Here is a 19,520-nt window from a genome sequence, read left to right as displayed (position 1 = left end):
GTTTTATGGAAAACTACCCTTTCTGACTCTAGGCTCAGCTAAGTGGCTGACAGCTAACAACTCTCAAGCGAAAATGGCATAAGGAAATAAAATGGAGAAATATCTGGACACGTCTGGACATGTCTGGACATTGCCAGAACATTGCAATGTCAGGGCGAGGTAAGGACAAAGCTTCACCACAACAGCAGGCAACAAAAAGGAAAAAAAAAAAAAAAAAGAAAAATATTTTTTTCAGTTAAAGTGAGGTGTCAAAACATCAGGTAGCCCAGGCTGTCACAAATCTGTGTGTAACAAGAAGCACATCTTAGAAGCTGTAACTACACCCACATCTTGGTGTTTTCAGTTGTGTTAGGGTCTCATACAATTTCTACTGAAGTCACTGAAGACTCTTCTCTTACCACAAGTCATTAGGCTTTTCTACTACTATAAATATATTTTGTTTCTTCTGTGGAATAAACTTTAACGGTTTATTGAGCTATACTACATACATTCAGTTGTGAGACAATGGATGTTGTTTTACTATCAAGAATAGGTGTTAACACGGGACTGTCGGTATGGTAGCTTTATCTTTACCATTTGGCTAATTAAGATAATTATTTTGCCACGTTTTTTTTTCAAAAAGCTAGCAATGCCATTAAAATATTTATAAACATCAGTAGTATGTCAAAAGCCCCATCATTCTTTGAATCAGCTTTGGGAATCCTCACCAGAAGATGGTTAATTTAGAGTTGTGCATGACTGTAGTCATGTACGCTTTTCTGAATTAGCCTAGGAATAAATACATATTGATAACAGCATACTAGAATAAAAGACTCATGTCGTTTTTCTTGTTTCTTTAGGGCTTGCAATCGCAGTCTTTCTGTTAGACTCAAGCTTGATATTGCTTTTTAATAGTGCATAGATGTGTACAGTTCTTTCATTTTGCCTTCTGTGGTTTTCCTTTTTCTTAAGTCTGGTATGCTTCGTGGTTTATTTATTCATGAGCTGCAGAGAAAGAAGTTCACAATAAAAAAAAAAATTGTTTTGGAATATATACTTAATAGCGTGTCAAGAAACAGAAAACAATTACACTTATGCAATGTTACGTGCATTTTTACATGCCACTCACACTACTTTATGCATCGCCAGTTTATGTAAGCAATGAAAATTAAATATTATGCTCCCCTGCCCAATGCAGTCAGCACAATTAAGGCTAGGAGACGTAAGTAATTGGGAATAAAAAACCCACATGCCTGTGCTAAAAAAATGCGATCTTTTATGTCAAGCGTGCAGGAGGTGCTTGCCACGCGGTAGGACTGTGGGTGCAATCAGGACCTGAGCATTTTAATTTCCTGGGGGTCGCTGCGTGTGGTGTATCGTAAATGTGAGGAAGGCGAACTGTGCCCTTGCCGAGAGCGGGCGATGCCTGCTTGGCACAACACGTGGGGCCGGAGGCGAGGAGAGGAGGCTCGCGGCCCACGTAGGGCAGCACAGGCGAGGCGGGGAGGCAGGACGGGCCAAACCCGAGGACAAGCGTTGTTTTTCCTCACAAGGAAGGAAAACTTTGCCCACGTTGGGCCGACACGTTTGCAGTTATCTCAGGTAAGGAAGGGCAGCTGCTCCTGCGCTTCCCCAAGTCGTTAGTCCGGAGCTGCTCTTGACACAACTTTCCCAGGCAGGAGCGAGGGGCTCCGCGCCATGTCGCCGCCGAGTTTCTGCGGAAAACACGCGGCTACCTCGGCGGGGGCCGAGCAGGCGGCGGCCTCCAACCGCCCTCACGTTGCCACTCGACGACCCAACGCGCTCCCTTTCCGGGCAGAACCCCCCCTTGGGCCCCGCATTTGAATAATTCCACACTTAATCTATAACCTCATGTCAGTGCTTTACCATAAAACAGTTGAGTCTCACCTCACCTAGTCTGATATGATAGTGGGAGAGTACTGGGGGAAGGAATTACTTGGCACTAAAATATCTTAAATCTCCCATGAAAGCTGCAGTTTTCTTTAAGATTGTTAGCAGTAATTTGCAACTCTGAGATGTCCTAATTTAGCACCTTCAGCAGGTGCAGAAACTGTGTTTGACCTTGAAAAATACTCTCCCTGTGGGTCAGTTTTCTGTTGTAGCCATTGGCATCCAGTATTCTGTATGTATAGAGGAAAAAAGGAAGGGAGGAAAAGATCTAGCCAAGGCTCTGACTTGGCACTGGGTGCAGTGAGTGAATTAATGTTGCTAGAGCTTAGCTAATGCAGTGAATTACAAATGGGAGAGGATGGGAAAGACATTGCAGGATGTTGAACAGAGGTGCTTTATCCTTTAGGAAAGATGTTATAAGAAGTGGACCTGCAGGGATAGGCATCATCTGGCAGAAGTGGTTGCTGATGTGATTGCACTGATGTAGCTTGTGTATGCCTTCATCCCCCCCTCTCTGGTATTGCAAAAGAGAAGGTCTTCCTCACTTGGTTTGTTTAATGATTATACTGGGTTGATGAGATGTTCAGCAGGCCTAATTTTTCCCTTCCTAAATAAGGAAAGGGGGTTCTAGACAAGAGGTTAGGATATTTACTTGACACACTGGCTATAAATGCTTTCAGAAGTACTTTTTATGGTTAGTTTGAAAAGCTGACACTATCTTATGCTCCTAAAACTGCATCCAGTAGTTTGGGGCATCCAAAAACTTCTGTGAGTTCCTCTGTCTGTCAAAGGTAGTGGCAGCTGCTGTCTTGGAAGTGAGAGCTTCATTCCTGTATTAATGAGATTAAATTGGGTATTTAAGGGAGTTTTCATGACAAAATAACAATTTCCATGATGTAATGGATGGGATCAGTGGAACAACTTCTATTTTAGTTAGCTATTTGTAATATCGGAGACCGGTTTTCATGGGTTGGCTCATGCCTCTCTAAGCAAGTAAACGATAGCAGTTCTTGCACTCAATTATGTACAACTGAGGCATCTTCAGTAAAATTGAAAACGTATGGTTCTATAGATAACCCTCTTACGTAATGTGTGTTAACTCCTGCTGGAACCTGCTGCTCTCTGGGAGTTTGTTGCTGAGAAAGGAATGAGCAGTATCTGCTGACGTGATCTTGTTTGGATGCTATGGGGACTGCCTGCAATCAAAAGCAATCCTCTCCCTCGGAGCTGAAATGTGTCTTAGTAATTCGATTTGTTTTAAATACACTTGTATTTTACTGCCTTAAGCTGACAAGGGAGGGCTGTCTTCTGCTGGAGGTGACCTTCATTAGTGGTGAGAAGGTGGTTAGATGACTGATGTAGCTGGTGAACTTGCTGCTCCTTCTGTGTCATGTTACAACAAAATTCATGAAGTGCAACTTTGTTCCTGTGCCCTTTCAGGGGGGCCATACAAGTAGAATATTTATGTGACTTCCACCGAAGCATGGTGTAACTCCGAAACAATACACAGGCTTGTATGTCTAACTACATGTGACCTTAATTTTTCACACTGAAGCAAATGTGTAGCCTATTTCAGGAGCTTTCTGAAGCAACTGCCTTTATTCTGATGTGTGGCAATACAGGCTTTGAGGAGCTTAAAGAAAGCAGGCTGAATTTGGACCCATCTCACAGGGCTGTGACCTTGGAGGTTAATTACCTTTAAACTCGCTCTAGTCCTGGATTCACTGACAGCCAGAAAGTTAGGTCTTGGTAATTTAATATTGCTCTGCTTCTGTGCTGAGGCTGGAATGTGTGGACTCTGCCTATATCCCTGTATAAACTTGTTTAAATGGTCCATTTCTAAAAGCTAGGAGAATACTAACATTGGATGGTACCTGCATAGTATTTCACCAATGAAACTGCATCTAATGGTCAAAAAAACCCCTCTTGAAGTCAAAATGTGTTGCTGAGTGGTTTAGAAGAGATGCTTAAGCTTTGAGAGGCATCTTATAAATGCCCAGGTGGGAGACTGACTGAAATTACCGACTAGCTGCTCAATAATGCCTGCAGTTGTGAATACAGTTGTATGTAACACTTCTGTACTTTCAGCAGACACTGATTTAAGGAATAAACAGTTCCTGTGCACAGTAGCATTTGATCTTGTCTAGTTTAATCTGTAAAATCTGCCTATGATGTATTGCTGTCATTCTTAGCTGAACAATTTATGACTTCAAGCTTCAGTTCCTAGAGTAGGTAGCAAGTTTCACTCACAGTGTGTGGGCACCTCTACTTGTGCATTAGGCAAAAAACAGTGAAGCCATTTCACATTGCCCATCACAAGAAGCTGCAACTGGCAGCTCTTTGAGCTTAACTAACAGTCTGTATGTCTGGTGTTACTCCTAACGGTAGAAGCTGCCCTAAAAATACTTGCATCAAATGATCAAGCAGTGTATGTTGAGCAACAAACAGTGCACGTGGTGGTGTCATGCTTGAGATTAAAAACAAGCTTCACTTGCACTTCAAAATTACTTTAGTGTGATGGCTGGTGTAAAAGCACATTGAATAGAGGTGAAGCTACTTGTGTTGAAATGGGGCTTTCCAGTTGATCTACCAGGAGAGCTGTTGTGGAAGTGATGAGGCTGTCATGTGATGGATGGGGAAGCTGTAGCAGCTTGCGGAGCAGTTGGTAAGATCGAGTTTTGTGGGGCGTGTTAGTTTTGCAAGGGTCACTCCCATGACATTTACCTGTAATACTTGCAAGACCCCAGGCTGTGACCTATTCTAGCTCTAGACATAAGATTCATCAAAACTACAGTGATGATGGCATAGTCTTGTGTGCAGTTGTTTCCATTAGAGAAGTCTTGACAAATTTGGTAACTATTCTGCTAGAGCTCCTGATCCTTCAACTCGCAGCTATTGTCAGCCTTACTAAACAGCTTCCATTCAACAGTGGTTAACTCAGATAATGCAGAGTGCAATGATTGTCACCTGGTTTAATATACTGGTGTGAAACTGATAGGAGTGCTTGAAACAACACTTTTTCCTAACTGTTTAAGGAGTCCCGTAAACTTTCCAGTGGAGCTGTGTATTGAAATGACCATAGAGATGGATAAAATACAAATGATTCTGGCAAATCCAGTTGCTGGAAGGTTGAAGCAGAATACCTGCTGCCAGGATGGGTGTAGCTTTATAGAAAGCTGGTGTTTTCAGTTCGAGAGTTACCTTCCAGGTGGGACATCCTGGACAGCCCAAAAACCAAGCCTGGAAGCAGACACTGTTTAAGCTGTGGAGCTCTCTGCTGTGAACTAAAGACGTTATATGCTTTTGGTAAGCTGCTGCTGGTCAGGTGACTGTTGCATGGTCTGCATGGTCTGTGACTTATCAGTTACCCACACATCTTGCGTTTGGGTCACAGCCCTACTTGGAGTAACCACCCAAAACTTCCACTGGTAAAGGATATTTTGTCCTCCAGCTGGGACTGTGAAGGTCTCTTGAATCCAAGCACTGAATAATTATTGTTATCCTGAATAAACTGGTTATTCTGTTATGCTTCTGTATCACAGTTCACTCCTCCAAGTGGAATAAGATACTGTGCATGAAAAAGAGCTCAGTTTGCACTATTAAATCTAGACCTCTGATAGAGTTGCCAGAGACAGAATTTGCCTCGAGTTAAAAGCTGAACTTGAGGCATCTCAGCAATGGATTTAGAGCAGTGCAGTGTCTGAGTTGTCAAGTGGTTTGTGTGCTGTGAACTACCATCTTAAGGGAAACTGGCACACAGTAGCTAAAATAAAGCCCCTCAGTGCTGTTATTTCCAACAAGTGCTGTAAAGTCATTTAGACTGCGACTGGCATACTGCATTATAACAACTCATGAGAAGTGGCCAGGTTTTCTCATCAAACTTGCTCTTGGCAAGTGACTCTGGCAAGCATCAGGATACAAGGCTTTTGTTGGGTAAGGATTTGGTTTGGCTTAGGAGCTGCTTCTGACCTTCTTTTGGCTCTTACTGGTATGTAGGCTGCTCAGACATGAATCTCAATACATAGATGATGGGAAGTTGGTCTCCACAACATGGACAACTAATAAAAACTCTTAAACCCGGTCAGAGCTAGGGAAGACCTGCTTTCCAGGACCCCTGTCTATGAAGGATATAGTCTATTAAACTAGTCTTTAGCTTTAGGACACCTGGCTGGCTTGAGACTTTAGGCTTGACTAGCAGTCTCTTTTGCAGTGTTAAATGAAGACTGACTAATCTCAGGGCCTGAGGTGCTCTGGGAGTGGTCTGAGACACTTTCCTTGCAAGACTGAAATTGTCACTCAATAGCTGCTACTCATGTAGCAAGGCATGGAAGGGTAGGAGGTAAACAAAACTTAGCCCTAAGGAATAGACTGAAGATGCTTTTAAACAGTGTGTAAACAGCAGCAGGAAAGAATTACTCCTGAATTGTTTTGCTCAACTGTATCTGAGATGGATTTTATCGATGTTTTGGGGAGAGCAAGTCTGGTGCTTTTAGCAGAGTGGAAGGAGAAACTAGTTTCCTCATCTTGTTTTAAATGAGAGCTCTAATGTTTTTGTAACTGAAATTGAAACCAGTGTTATGCTGACCCTGCATATTTTTTTATCCTCTGCTGGCTGGCCTGGACTACTTGTGCATGCAGTATAGTTCATTTATTTTGGAGACTTGAAAACAAGCCATTATCACCCTTCAGTGTCAGATAAATAAATGATCTAACTGGGGGCTGAACCCAAAGTGCTCTTTTGTAAAAGCACAACTGCATATCATGCTTTTCTTCATTCTGTCCTTGACTATATGATTGGCCTTCCTGGACCACATCCAGAAACCAGTGGCTTAACCCAAGAAGCGATGACTACAGAACAGTCAGATTTCTGTGCCACTTAATTTCCTATCATCACTTGTATGCAGCAAGCAGTCTTTCAGAATACACTTAGTGTGGGTGCTGTTTTAACCTGTAACTTGCTTATCAGTCATGGGAGTACAAATAGGAGGAACAGGAATCACTTATTAAAATACTCCTGATAGTGAATCTTTGGTTCCAGGTAACAAGAGCTTCAGGGTTTGGGTTTTTTTGTGGGAAGGGAGAAGACACATATGCAGGGTAAAATACTCCTCCCATTTTATGAGGGGAACATCTGAGCAAGTACACTGGCCTGTGCAGTCTGGCTCTGGGTACTCCCAGAGGAGTGATTTGACAATTTGAACTATTGCTCCGTAGAGTAGTGTGGCTGGCCAGCTAACTCCCAGGAGTTCAAAAAATAACCCAAAGCAAATGCACGACTTTAACACTAACACATCTAGTGCACATGTCACATTTCAGACAGCAGACAGATCTGGGGGAATCAGATCGTGATGTAGGTTTGTTCTTTTTCTTGGCTCTTGTTCTGCTCCTAACTTTAGTGTAGAGAGGGGAAAAGGCTTACACTTTTCAGTGTAGGAGTTACACTGATTGTTTCCAGCTTCTGGGTTCCGGCTGCCATTCACATTGCTTGTCACAGCCTAAAAGTCAAAATGTTTAGCTCCTTCAGTGGGCTGAAAAGGGGAGTGACTTGACAGTCATCTGTATTCTTCATGTTCCTACAGTTACTGCTGGCCTTACAGTTGAAGCTTTCTGCTGTTTTGCTTTCAAATCACCTTTTGAATTGTCATCTTCCAGGTATGGTCTGTTCAAAACTCACTGTGCAGCTAACTGCACCATAGTAGACCTCAGTCTACTGGAGAAATGGCATTGAACCAGATAATGTGTCCTCTTCCAGATGGTCACTCCAGAATAGTTTGTGTGACAAATTCAGGGTGCCATTTGAAAATAAGCCTTTTGACCCTATAGTAGTAGTGGGATCTCTATAATCTTCTTTGTATGCATATGAGCTGGACTGGAATGCTAGATGAAAGGCCATGGTAGATATACTTTTAACTGTGTAGAAGCCCCCAGTTAAGCTGTATATAAAAGGATTTGGGTCCCATCTAGTGAATCTTGTGCTAGCATCTTCCATAGGTGCCTCTTCATCTAGTGGGCTTGGTATTAAATTATTGGTAACTCTTTTACTAGTTAGGAACAGTAGGATATACTTGTGGGTGTTTGGTGTGATGACTTAAGATAGAGCCTTACTACTTTGTCTCAGGGTATTCTTAGCCTGTTCATGGCTAGATCTAATTAGTATCACTTTGTAAAGCCTAATGTCTCAGGGATGTTTTTTATAACTTAACTTTGTACTCCTTCAACAGATTTCTTTGTATCTTTCCATGTCTGCACAAGCCACTTGATGCAAAGCTGCATTTACACAACAGTGCTCAGTAACTGCGAACTACTACACATCCATCCATGTTCATCAGACTACAAACTTCCAGCTCATTCCAGCAGCCCAACGCTGAACAGTATTCCTCTAAGCTGCACTTAGTAGCTTTCTCTTCCTCATTAACTATGCTCCTAAATTAACACTCTTTCCAAGAGATCGGTTCCAGTTCTCTGTTAGGGCTGGCTACTGAATAACTGGTTGTAATTAATGCCCAAATTTATCACTGGCACAATAATAGCTACACTGTTCCCTTAACTTCAGTCTCTTTCAGAAGCTTTTGGTCAACAGACTCACTGTCTGGGTGGCTCTGTAAGGAGCCTGTGTAGGTATTTAAGTATCCCACTTGCAGGATCCTTCAGTGAACTTGATGACAAGTTGCCTTGATTGTGGATCACAACCTCATTCTGCCTACTTGGAATTTAGTAGTTGATGGGTCTCTGATGGCCTTCACTCTTTGAAGTTTCCAGGCCTTTCCCACTGACAAAGCCACAGGCTGGTAAGTGGCCTGTGGTCAAACATTCCTACTAGAGAAAGCTTTAAGTCTCTACAGAGCAATTACTGTATTAGACTGAATATACACCATAGCTTACAAAAGATGAACTCTTTAAGTAGGGAATAAGATTACAGCATTACATGTAGAAATTGCTGCAGCCCAAATGATCTGGAGATCTTGCCTCTAGCAAATGGGATAAGAAAGCTGCTGCAGTTCTGTGCTTCAAGCATTTGCAGTAAAATTGCTTTGTACTTGAAAAAAAACAGGCTTTAATGCTAAGGTTATATTGTCTAATAAAGGCAGAGTCTAATGTTCATGTGCTTAAATACTTCATTTTTTTGGTTTAACATCTCCACCATGCAATATACTGTCCATCTTGCCTCTAAATTAATGTAGTCAGGGTGGAAGTACCTTGCAAATGAAAGCAAGACTTTGCTTATCTCCAGTAGCAGCATACAGTTCATTAATATTGCATCTACCTGTAACTTGAAAAATGAACAGAAGCCTTCCAGTGATGGAAATTAAATAAAAATGGGTTCCTTTTGCTTCAATAACTGTCCAGTATTGTTTATAATTCTTATCTGGTGTGGTTATGCTAGTGCCATTGTAATGCTTTGTTTTCTTGCTTGCTGTTGATGTAGGGATTAGATAACTTCCTTTTAATTGGGTAATAGTGATATCTTTTCAAATAACAGTAAGAGTACTGGCTGATTCTTGGATTTCACTGAAGAAATTTTAAAAATCTTGGACTAGGTTGAAAGGAAACCAGGAAGCCAAGGCTGGAAACTTCTCCGCTTCATCATATCTGATAAAGCAAGCAAGAGCCCTGAACCCTCCTTCATTCATTTGTTAGCCTCACAGGACAAACTCTAGAAGTTTTTTGATGTGAGCAGCTAAGAACAAAATGACACAGGTCTGTCTTTTTGTGTCTGAAAGGGTTTAGGCTTGTAATAATGGTGTCACCCTTCCAACCTCGCAGGAAAGAATGAAAATACAGAAGGCTTACATGAGAGATGTGTTAATCTCAAATGTTTATATCTAATTTAATGTTAGATCTGCATCCCCAGACTTCTAAGTAGAAGGTTAGGCACAGACTTAAACTACAGATTGTGTAGGGAAAGCTTGAAAGTATGGGGTGGCTTTTCTGATCAGTTAGGTGCAGAGTTTCACTCACGATATATGTGGGGAGGATATATCCGAAGTGACAGACAAGTGTCACTGTTCGTGATCAAGTGGGATTCCAAGTATGGCTTTAGTGTATAACTGCCAATGCTTCTGAAATCAGTTTAATCACAGCAGATTGTAGTCACACCTGCTTCTAATGGTAGGAAGTGTTTAATAGAAAGCATGTGAGAAGGAACATACATGTGTTGAGTTTATTTTTGTACAGTGAAGAAATCTAGGATCAGGTCTCTTGAGATCCTACCCAGATGGCTGGGTATGTTACCCCATGTCTGTCCTAAAGTAAACTGGAGTCATGTTTTATGTTGTTTCCTTCAGTAGGAATTAACATTTCATACTGAACCTAGGAAACTTGTATCTATGCTAATTTCAGTTCCATGTTCTGAAGGCTGGCAACAGTTTATCTACAGAGTTTTGTGTGCCATGTGAGTAAGGGTTTAAGCCTGATTGAAACTTATTTTTACAAGACAAGTATTCTTTCATTGGGGAAAATACAGGATACAATTGCATATTTTATATTCATCCTGTTTCTCCAGACTTTGTATGAGTGGTGAACAAGGGCATGTTAAGTCCTCAAAGATGAACTAAAGAAGTTTTCTTACCTGAAACTTTTTTGGTTTATCTGCAGTCAGTGCAAACTGCAGTGTAAGTAGGAAGAACTTTACAGATGCCACATGAATTCTTTTCCTGCAGGATGTATTTTTTCCCCCCCAGTAAATCAATAATTATCCCCTGTCTACCCCAATTAAACCCACTGCTGCTTGATTGAAAACCAGAATGCAAGCTAAGGATAGCAGTGTCACATCATGGCTGTTTTAATGTGGAATTGCAACTTAAAAGTTTAAGTGTCTTTTGGCTTAAGAATAAAGGTTTAAAAAATGTAAGGGACCTTTTGAACTGTTTGGTTTACTATATATGGTGGTCTGTACTGCTCTGGATATGTTCGTGGGTCAGAAGTCTGCCTTTTTTTCAGAAATATTTTTATAGAGAAAATAGGTTGAACTTAGAAATCTGCTACTGAAAGAACAGAAACTTAAAGCTGTTACAGGATAATAAATGCATCTTGCTTAAATGAAATAACAGGGTTGTGATGCCTCTGTTTTTGTCTATTAAAATTTGGCTGCTATGCAAAGCAACATTAAACTTCAAGTCTCTTAAAACTGAAAACATTTAAGTATATATAATGGTTAATTGTGTGTTTTAATCAAATCTTTGTCCTAAAAATCTGGCAGGTGATTGTTCAAACAGTAAACACATTAGTGTATTGCATAAGCTGGTACTGTAATTGAAAAGTAAAATGACTAAGCACAGTATTCTCAGTAAAACTGCCAAAATAAAATACAGCCCAGAAGGGCAAGCAATGCTTTTCATTAAAATAAGCTTTAACAACCATGAAATTCTTCACCCTAAGGGCTTCCTCACTCAGACAAGTGACTAAAATGTAAAATGTCAAATACCTCCACGTGCTGACCAGTAACTTGCATCAACTTTATGATCTTTGCTAGTCAAATACTAAATGTACTTTATTGTTTATAAGCTACAAGAATCTAATAGTTTTCTTCCTCAGTTTCCTGTGTTACTGCTCAAGGTGCACAGCTACACATGCCTGTGCCTTTGTGGAACCTGGTAGCTAGGCAATTGTATGTGTACTCGCAGTTGAAGGTGCAAGAATTGCATGGAGCAACTTCAGCTTGTCGAGTCACGAGAAGGTTATCAATGAGTGTGGCAAGGAAGGAGTGGACCTGCTTTTTGTCTTACATGGATAATGACACTTCTGTTACTAATAGCTTGTGGAGAATATGCTATAATTCTGGTTAGTTTGGGTCAATCATTACTTTGCTGATCTGTCGATCACTTCATGTTGTCTTTTCAACAGCTTTCACATTTGAAACCTACTGTCAAGCCTTTAAGTAGAATAATCTCATGCCCTTCGGATTTGTAGTCATGTTTTCTGGCTCTTATCCTTTCTATTTCTTCCCCCAGCTTTTTCTAATTGCTTCAGTCTGTTTATGTACAACATGCTCTGCTCACTGAAGTCTTTGGGTTGGATGTTGTGCTTGATGAGGACTCATTAGTCATGTGAGGTGATCCTCACCTCTACTGTAACACTAGGACAAAATAAGAATATCTGCTTTCAACAGGATGCTGACTTGGTTTCTGCTTCTGTGTTATCAACAGGTATTCCTGAAAAATATATAATCCCTTCTAGTTAACCTGCTAGCAGGAGCAGTTTTTGAATAAATATTTGCTGGGGTTTTGTTTTTGTTTCAGACTGTCCTTTGCTGTCCTTACAGATCTCTGTTCAGTAAGCCTGCTCTCAGTGCATGAACTGATGATACTTCTGGACCAGTTAGAAAGCTTCTGAAATCCTACTTGGAAATACTATTTTGGAGTCGGCTTCTCTTCATACCAAAAGTTGTGGAAGCTGTTGCAATGTTCTTTAAGTTCGTCTGGGCATCCTACCCACTTGTGATTTCATCTAAAGATGCCAGAGCCTTATTATAGGGATGCATGGCACCTACTACTGCTTATTAATAAGACCTGTGAAATCCTACATAACACCTTCATATGTTTCAGAGTAGGATTTTTCCTGGAAGACTTCTGGAGTGAGTGACTAAATTCAGGCAATTCCAGTTGTCTAAAATCAATTCTAAAAGTCTGAAACTAGAGAAGGCCTATAACAAGCTGTCTGATATGATTGCGACAGGCTTTTTAGAAATTCTAGGCAAAATTAATGTCACCAGTGTGACCTGGATAATTCTGCCAGGTGCTCAAAGCCTCACTTGATATTTTAGGTTTGCCTTCTCTTAACAGCCATATAATTTAAGAAGGTGTAACACTTGAAAAACTTCAGACTAATGTACATCACTATATAAAGATAACTTTTTGTCCGCTCTTCAAGGACTTAGTCAAGTATGTTGTAAATTTGGTCCTTAACCTGCATGATAAGTCTGTTAATTCCAACAAACTGTTGCCTATAAACACCTTGCAAAAAGTGAGGGAACTAGCCCAAAGCAGTGAAATAATTCAGGGGCAAATGTGCTATCCCTTATCAATTGTGTGTGTGATAAATGGATTTGGCTAGTTCTGATGTTAGAGAAAGGAATTCTGGAAGTGTTAACTATCTTCATGGGAACTGGGTTGGAAGCCAAGTCACTATCTTGTACCAGAAAAAACTGATAAGAAAGTATTCAGTTAAAAGTAGAGCTGTTATTTAAAGAAATAGTCTGAAGACCAAAAACTCTTTAGAAAAGCTGAGATCAGGTAATACTATGCAGTACTTATTCAAGTGCTTGATTTTTGGGTTTGCAACTTCAACTCATCCCTTGGTTGTAGGAATTATGACTGTCCTCCTGTTTTCCCTCACAAATAGAAGCCTGTGATTTCATTTGCAGCACAGAAATAAAGCATCCATTTCTGAAATGCATCACCTAACAGCTTCAACCAGGTGTGTGTGTGTGTGCTCATGTCATACTTCATCTGACCCCTGCATGTGATTAGTGATGCTTTTTTGCTTGGGTTGCTCCTGTGGGCAGTTCTTATCTCCTGGAAGATGAACATCAAGTTAGTTTTGAAAATGGAGAAATTAGTATATTATAGCAAGGAGAAGCCACCAAGAGTTCATCAGGGAGCTGGAAATATAACATCTAGAATACTGTAAGGTCAGGCTCAGCTTTCCAGGGGAGCAGTGGCAAGACTCTGCATCCATTATACTTCTAGGATTGGAGAGCAGAAAGCAATGAAAGCTTAAAGAGCTGAATGCCCTAGCTCTTGGTATGCCTGTTCTCAACATTCTGCTGAACCACAGATTAAACCAAAGAGTAGAGGCTAAAAATCTTGTACCGTTATTTCTTCTACCATACAAGCAGAGCATCAGGGGTGAAGCCAGACTGAATACGATTAGAGCAAGATGAGAAAGTCAGTGGTGCAGCCACAAACTTTTAAGAAGCATAATAAAGGTGTGTGGATGACAAGATGAATGGAGAGGTGTTTAGCAAGCTTCATGAAGCCCATGCTACTGCTGAGTGTTATCCAAGAATGGTCTAATGGTTTAGAAAAGGCTCCTATCAAACTGAGATGCATAAGCAGATAGCTTCGGTTCCATGACGGCAGCATTCATTGAGTAGGTCTTTATCAATATGTTCTGTGAATAATCATACAGCCCCTGAGGTAGGAAGTCCCTTAATGTTAGAGGTGCATGTTAGACTAATCTTAGACTTCCCTGAGCAAGACATTGCTGTTCCTGTTTAACCTTCAAATCAACATTCAACAAAATTCACTTGCAACTTAGTTTAAAAAAAAAAAATAATCATACTAACTGCAGCTTGGAAAGGAAATACTCTTAAGTCTTCACCTAAATTCATGACCCCAGAACTGGTCAAGTGAATATAAGTTGTAGCTGTTATTTACATTGAAAGTGTACTCCTGTAGACTATGGAGTTTTTTTTCCTTCCTCTGAAGATGGCTTACACTAACTGCATGTGTATTCTGATGTCTCCTTAAACAATAAAGGCACAAAACCAAACCTATTTTGTCAGGTGTTCAGGTTGCTAGTTTTCTGATTGGCTTGAGGCTTCAGGATCTATCCAGGGTAATATAATAAGAAAAATTGCTTCTTCTCTGACTAATGAATGTACTTCTGAGTAGGGGAGCTGATGCCCTTCGGAGGATAGTAGGATAACCTGCCGACTCAACTGTTGCACTTGAGTATCATGCTATTCTGTGTGCTGAAATTCTGGCACTTCCCTCATTACCCTGCTCTTCTCATATGCTGCTTTCAGTGCCTTAAAGTATTAAAACAACTCTGCCTACCTACCGAAATACCTATGATATTATCTGACCACAAATTCATTCTGCCTCTGAGAATGATCTGGAAAGGTTCTTTAGCTGGTATGCAATTAGCTGTGCATAAAAGAAACAACCACTGGATTAGCTTTGTTTTCCAAACAATCAATCATGCTTGTATAGGCTGAACTTCTCACTACCGTGTTCTTTATGCAAGCAACTCTGCATCTAGAAAATGACTCCAATACAGTCACTTTGACTCTTACAACTAAATTCATGTTGTCTATGATTTGTTGTTTACATACTCTTTTTACACAGAAACTTGTCTACTGGAAAAAGCATGTCAGTCCAGTAGAATGATTGCAACAATATTTTGTCCTAATGAACATTCAAGAAAAGCTGCTTTAGTGTGTGTAAGATTGATTTGCTGAGGGTATTTTCAGTAATTCAAGACTGCACATCTGATAGTAACCTTCAACAGAAAATGCTTGTGAGAGACTAGATGCTTTTCAAGCAATGTTTAGGGGTTGAGGGGGGCAGAAAGCCAAGCAATACTCAAGGTAGGTAAATGTGGGTGAGCATATCTACTGCTTGCATGGTCTGTTTGTGGTAGCCTGGACTGGCTTGTAACAAATAGGTACGGTCCTTTTAACCACTCTGCTCCTGGAAAATGTCTAAGTATTTAAAGGGGCATAAGACCTATGCTCTAGCTGATACTAATGCTTAGCATTGAATAGATGAGATCTGCCCCATCTCACAGCACAGCTTTGTCCTTAAAGGATTCCTTAAATCATATGTAAAACTTCCCTTCAAGGATGGCAGCTCTATGTTTTACAGCAAGCATACAAGAAGTTGATGGAATGATAGAGCATGATCAAACTGTCTGAATGTGACAGGACTAAACCTAGACTGAGATGTGTTTGCTTTCGTTTTCATGTGCAGAAGGTGACTGTCAGCTGTAAGAACTTCAACAATTGTGCTGATACAACAGCAGACTGTAAAATCACCTCAGCTTTGGTACAGAACTGCTTCAAGCCTCATCCCATAACAGTCTGGATATATGCTGTTAAAGTGGCATGAATGCTGGACTCTGTGCATCCTATAAGAGGAGAATGGCTGACAGTCATTCCCAAATTGGGTAAAAATACCAAATTCCAACAAGCCATTGCCAAGTATTTCATAGTTCTACAAAGTCACAAATGGAAGAGGTCTGTGTCCTCTAAATACTTCCCTGCTAGCAGGTCTTTATGTATCAAGTCCAACTGCCAAGCACTTGTAGCCTCTTATTATTTTAGTGTGTGTGTCAGTAAATATCTTATCCTGCCAGTTCTAACAGGGTTAGAGCTTGGCAAAACACATTACTAAAATAGCATTTGTTCACAGTCCAAAATCAAAATATATCCTAATTGAGCTGCTCTTAAATGTGGCCATCAGCTTTTTACAGGGTTGCTTATAAACCAGCTGTCTAAATTGTCTGTCTTGTGCTAAAATTTTATAAAACAGATGGTTTCTCAATACCAGCCAAAGTGTTGTCTGTTCATTACCTGTATTTCTTTTTTCCTAGAGGGTATAACTCTTAAATGGTCTGTCAGCTACTTAAAGTACTGTTTGTGGCAGTTCTTACTGTATTGTTCCTAAATGCTATATATATGGTGTGAAATCAGTGGTGATGTGACCCTTCTAAGGACTGATTTATCCATATTACTGGTCAAACAGTGTTTCTCTGGTATTCTTAAGATTTATTATTGGTGTTAAGAGGGGATTCTCTTGGTTATTTATCTTATACCTTACTTAAAATACACAAGCTGTGCATCACTGCTAGGTCAGTTCAAAGGTTTATTTAAATAATTGAGAAACTAAATCCAATAGCTGTACTTCATGGCAATGAACATTAATGTGTCTGTCATGCTGGTATTTGGAACAGTCTGAAACTGGAGCAGGGAATCTGCTTGAGTGCTCTAGCTATACTTTTTATGGAATGTGCTTTCTCAGTGCTTGTTTGTAATCACTTGTGTTTCAAAAGGAGACACTGGAGATGTTTACCAAAGGTGCTGCACCATAAAACTGCTGCTCTAACCTGTAGCTGTTTCCTTTATTAGCACCACCATCATGCATTGCAGGCTTGAGGTCAGGTGGCTGAGCAGCAGTTATTTTCCTGCCCCCTTTGCAGCACACAGGGATGAAGCAGGCCTCCTTGCATGCCAGAGAAGAAGTAAGAAATAGAAATTTATCCCTAAACACCTTTATTCTTTCAATACTATAGCAGTCAGTTCTGTTTAACACTTCATCAGAGGATGTTAGAGTATTTTCCTTGGCCCAGATGGAGGGAAGCGATGTGAAGCTGGAGTGGGGAAGAGGCAGAAGGGTTCTCCCTTATGCTGACAAGATACAGTTTCCAGCAATCATCCTGAACTGGTGTGGGCTCGAACTGCAGGTTAGGCTGTAAACACTTGCTTATTACCAAGCTATCATAGCGATGATGTACCAGTTAGATCTGTGAGTGCACTCGAAGACAAAATGAGAATATTTAGTGCAGGATGATATAACCAGTTATATATAGTTGTTTACAAACCCTTTGGAGAATCTGAAATATGAGAAACCTTCTGTGTTGTTTTGGTTTTTCTCTGAGGGAGTAATTATTTCCTCAGTTAAATCTGGCCAAAACCTAACTTCCCCATCTTTGTTGGAGGGTGAACACAATTCTATGGATGCTTTCAAAACCTTACTTTAACAGAGTTTTCTAAGATTGAATGATTGTAATGCATTTAGGGACGGGTAATTGGAGATAATTCCAATGAATTAGACTTTGCAGATGTTAATGATATGCTAGAGGAAGTCAGTTTGTGAAGATCTATGCTGTGCTCTTTTTCTGTCTTGATCTATTGAATAGCTTCTGTAATTGTCTAATACATATTCTGGCAGTATTTGGGTTTCTTAAGCCTTTACAGCCTGAAGAAACCAGCCTGCAAATTTTCAGAGCAATGAATTAGTTCAAATGCCAGTACATGAAAATAAAATACTGTGCTTTTCATTGTAGGTACAGTAACATCTGCAAGGAATAACTAACTTTGCATATACAGACTACATAATTGGTCCTGGCTTAACTAATTTTTAAGGATGAATATTCATGTCTCAACCTATTATAGAAAGTATTGCTCATTCTGGGGAGTAATTAGCAAATCATTATGCTGGTATACTTTTTCCCACACTGCAATCCGGAGGACAGCCTTGGTGAAAACTTGAAAAAAAAAAAAAAAAAAATGCTGGTGGCAATGATGTACACTGATAGGATTATTCTTGCACCACCACACCACTGGGTTAGACATTGTCCTTCTGCAGGAAGGTAAGATTGTTCCAGTTAATCCACTTGGTAATGTATTAAGATGTTCTCTGATAGCCTTATTTTTGTTTCCCTCTGTCCTGCCTCATTGAGACAGAGGGAATGAATCAATTCTGATGGGAGAACTCTTATGTTCAACATGGTTTAAAAACTTGAGGTGTTCTAGTAGGCCATGTCCACCCTGGGCCATACTGACCTTGTGCCAGACTGAAGTTTGACTGTGGCTATCTAAAGAAATTAGTGGATTTTCTTAGTGAAAGTTATTTGCAGCAGTGTCAGACTGAAACAGCATATTTACACACTGGCCTGAGTGATCTCCATCCCCCTGAGTTTGAGTTTTGTCTTATGTGGAGACTAGGTTGTTATTGTTTGTGGAAGTACTTAGCTGTTAGTGCTTGCTATCTTGCCCTTAACCTTTATCTAATTTTGGGGGGTAGAACCTGCTACTTGGAGATCAGCTGTCACGAGTAAGGTATGCCTGTGTCTTTGCTGTAGTGTAAAACTGCTGCTTGGTGTCTGTTCTAGGAACAACACTGGTCCCACGTTTTCCCCTAGCTGTGAAGGCTTCTCTATTGCTCTTTATGCCCATACCACCTTACTGTTTACTTCTTTAATGTATTTGTATTAATAAACATGAGGGTAATGAGAGCATATATGAAGTTTTTTACCTAGCAATAAAAGAAAAAATAAATTTAATCAGATAATGCTACCTCCCCAGTTTAAGAAAATTAAGTATTTCCTACTAAAAGCAGCAGCAGTGATTTAACAATGTAATCTGATCTAATATTAGTAACAGCCTGTGCCTTTAGGGAGCAGTATAATATCCAATCCACTGAGTAAAGCCTGTCTCACATTAAATTCTGGAACTTTTTTTAAAAAGATGGCTTCCCAGGATTGTTTCGTTAATTTCATAAAGACCCATGGTTTCCTACATCTTTTTCCCAGTAATATGATCAGGCTGGGGAAATTACATTGGCCCCCAAAATATAACAAATGAGGAAATAGTACTGTCTTACAAAGATGTTCTAGCTGATGTCATGAGGCCCTACATTTATTTCTCCACCTTATGTCTTAAGCTTTCTATTCCTCCTTATGTGTCTGGGCAGGAAAAAGCCCATCAGGGAGCTTGTCACGCACAGATTGCCATCTGTGACTGTATTGCCATGTCTTTCAGCAGGAGCCAAAATCTTACTCTTGGTCATTTTCCAAGTAAACTGGAAGGGGGTGGGAAGAGGGTCCAAAGAAAGCAAGGGGCCTTCTGGTTTAAGGCCATGCTTTATGGAAAGAAGTAGGTGGGAAGATTTTGGAAGATTTAGTATTGTCAAGAAGTAGGTGGGAAGAAGAATGGAAGACTTAGTATTGGTAGGGCTGGAGTTGGAAGCCTGTTTATGTCAATTTTAATAATTTCTGAAATTTTGTATACATACTGTGGAAAGGGTTCAACATGTCTTCATTAACCCTTTTCAAAATGCAGTGGCACACCCACTTGCTCTTATATATGGGGGGTGATTGTTTGGATATTTTTATGGATTTGTCAA

General features: G+C 40.3%; 1 protein-coding gene across 1 annotated transcript in view; it reads left to right on the top strand.

Moving 5' to 3' along the window:
* The window catches only part of SLC45A4 (solute carrier family 45 member 4), an 87,060-nt gene that overhangs the window by 20,167 nt on the left and 47,373 nt on the right, over positions 1-19,520 (top strand). The window lies entirely within an intron of this gene.

The sequence above is a fragment of the Athene cunicularia genome (genome assembly GCF_003259725.1).
Source record: "Athene cunicularia isolate RWA chromosome 2 unlocalized genomic scaffold, athCun1 chr2_part1, whole genome shotgun sequence".
NCBI lineage: Eukaryota > Metazoa > Chordata > Aves > Strigiformes > Strigidae > Athene > Athene cunicularia.
The sequence above is the reverse complement of the archived record's forward strand: the minus strand, read 5'-3'. Positions and strand labels throughout refer to the sequence as shown.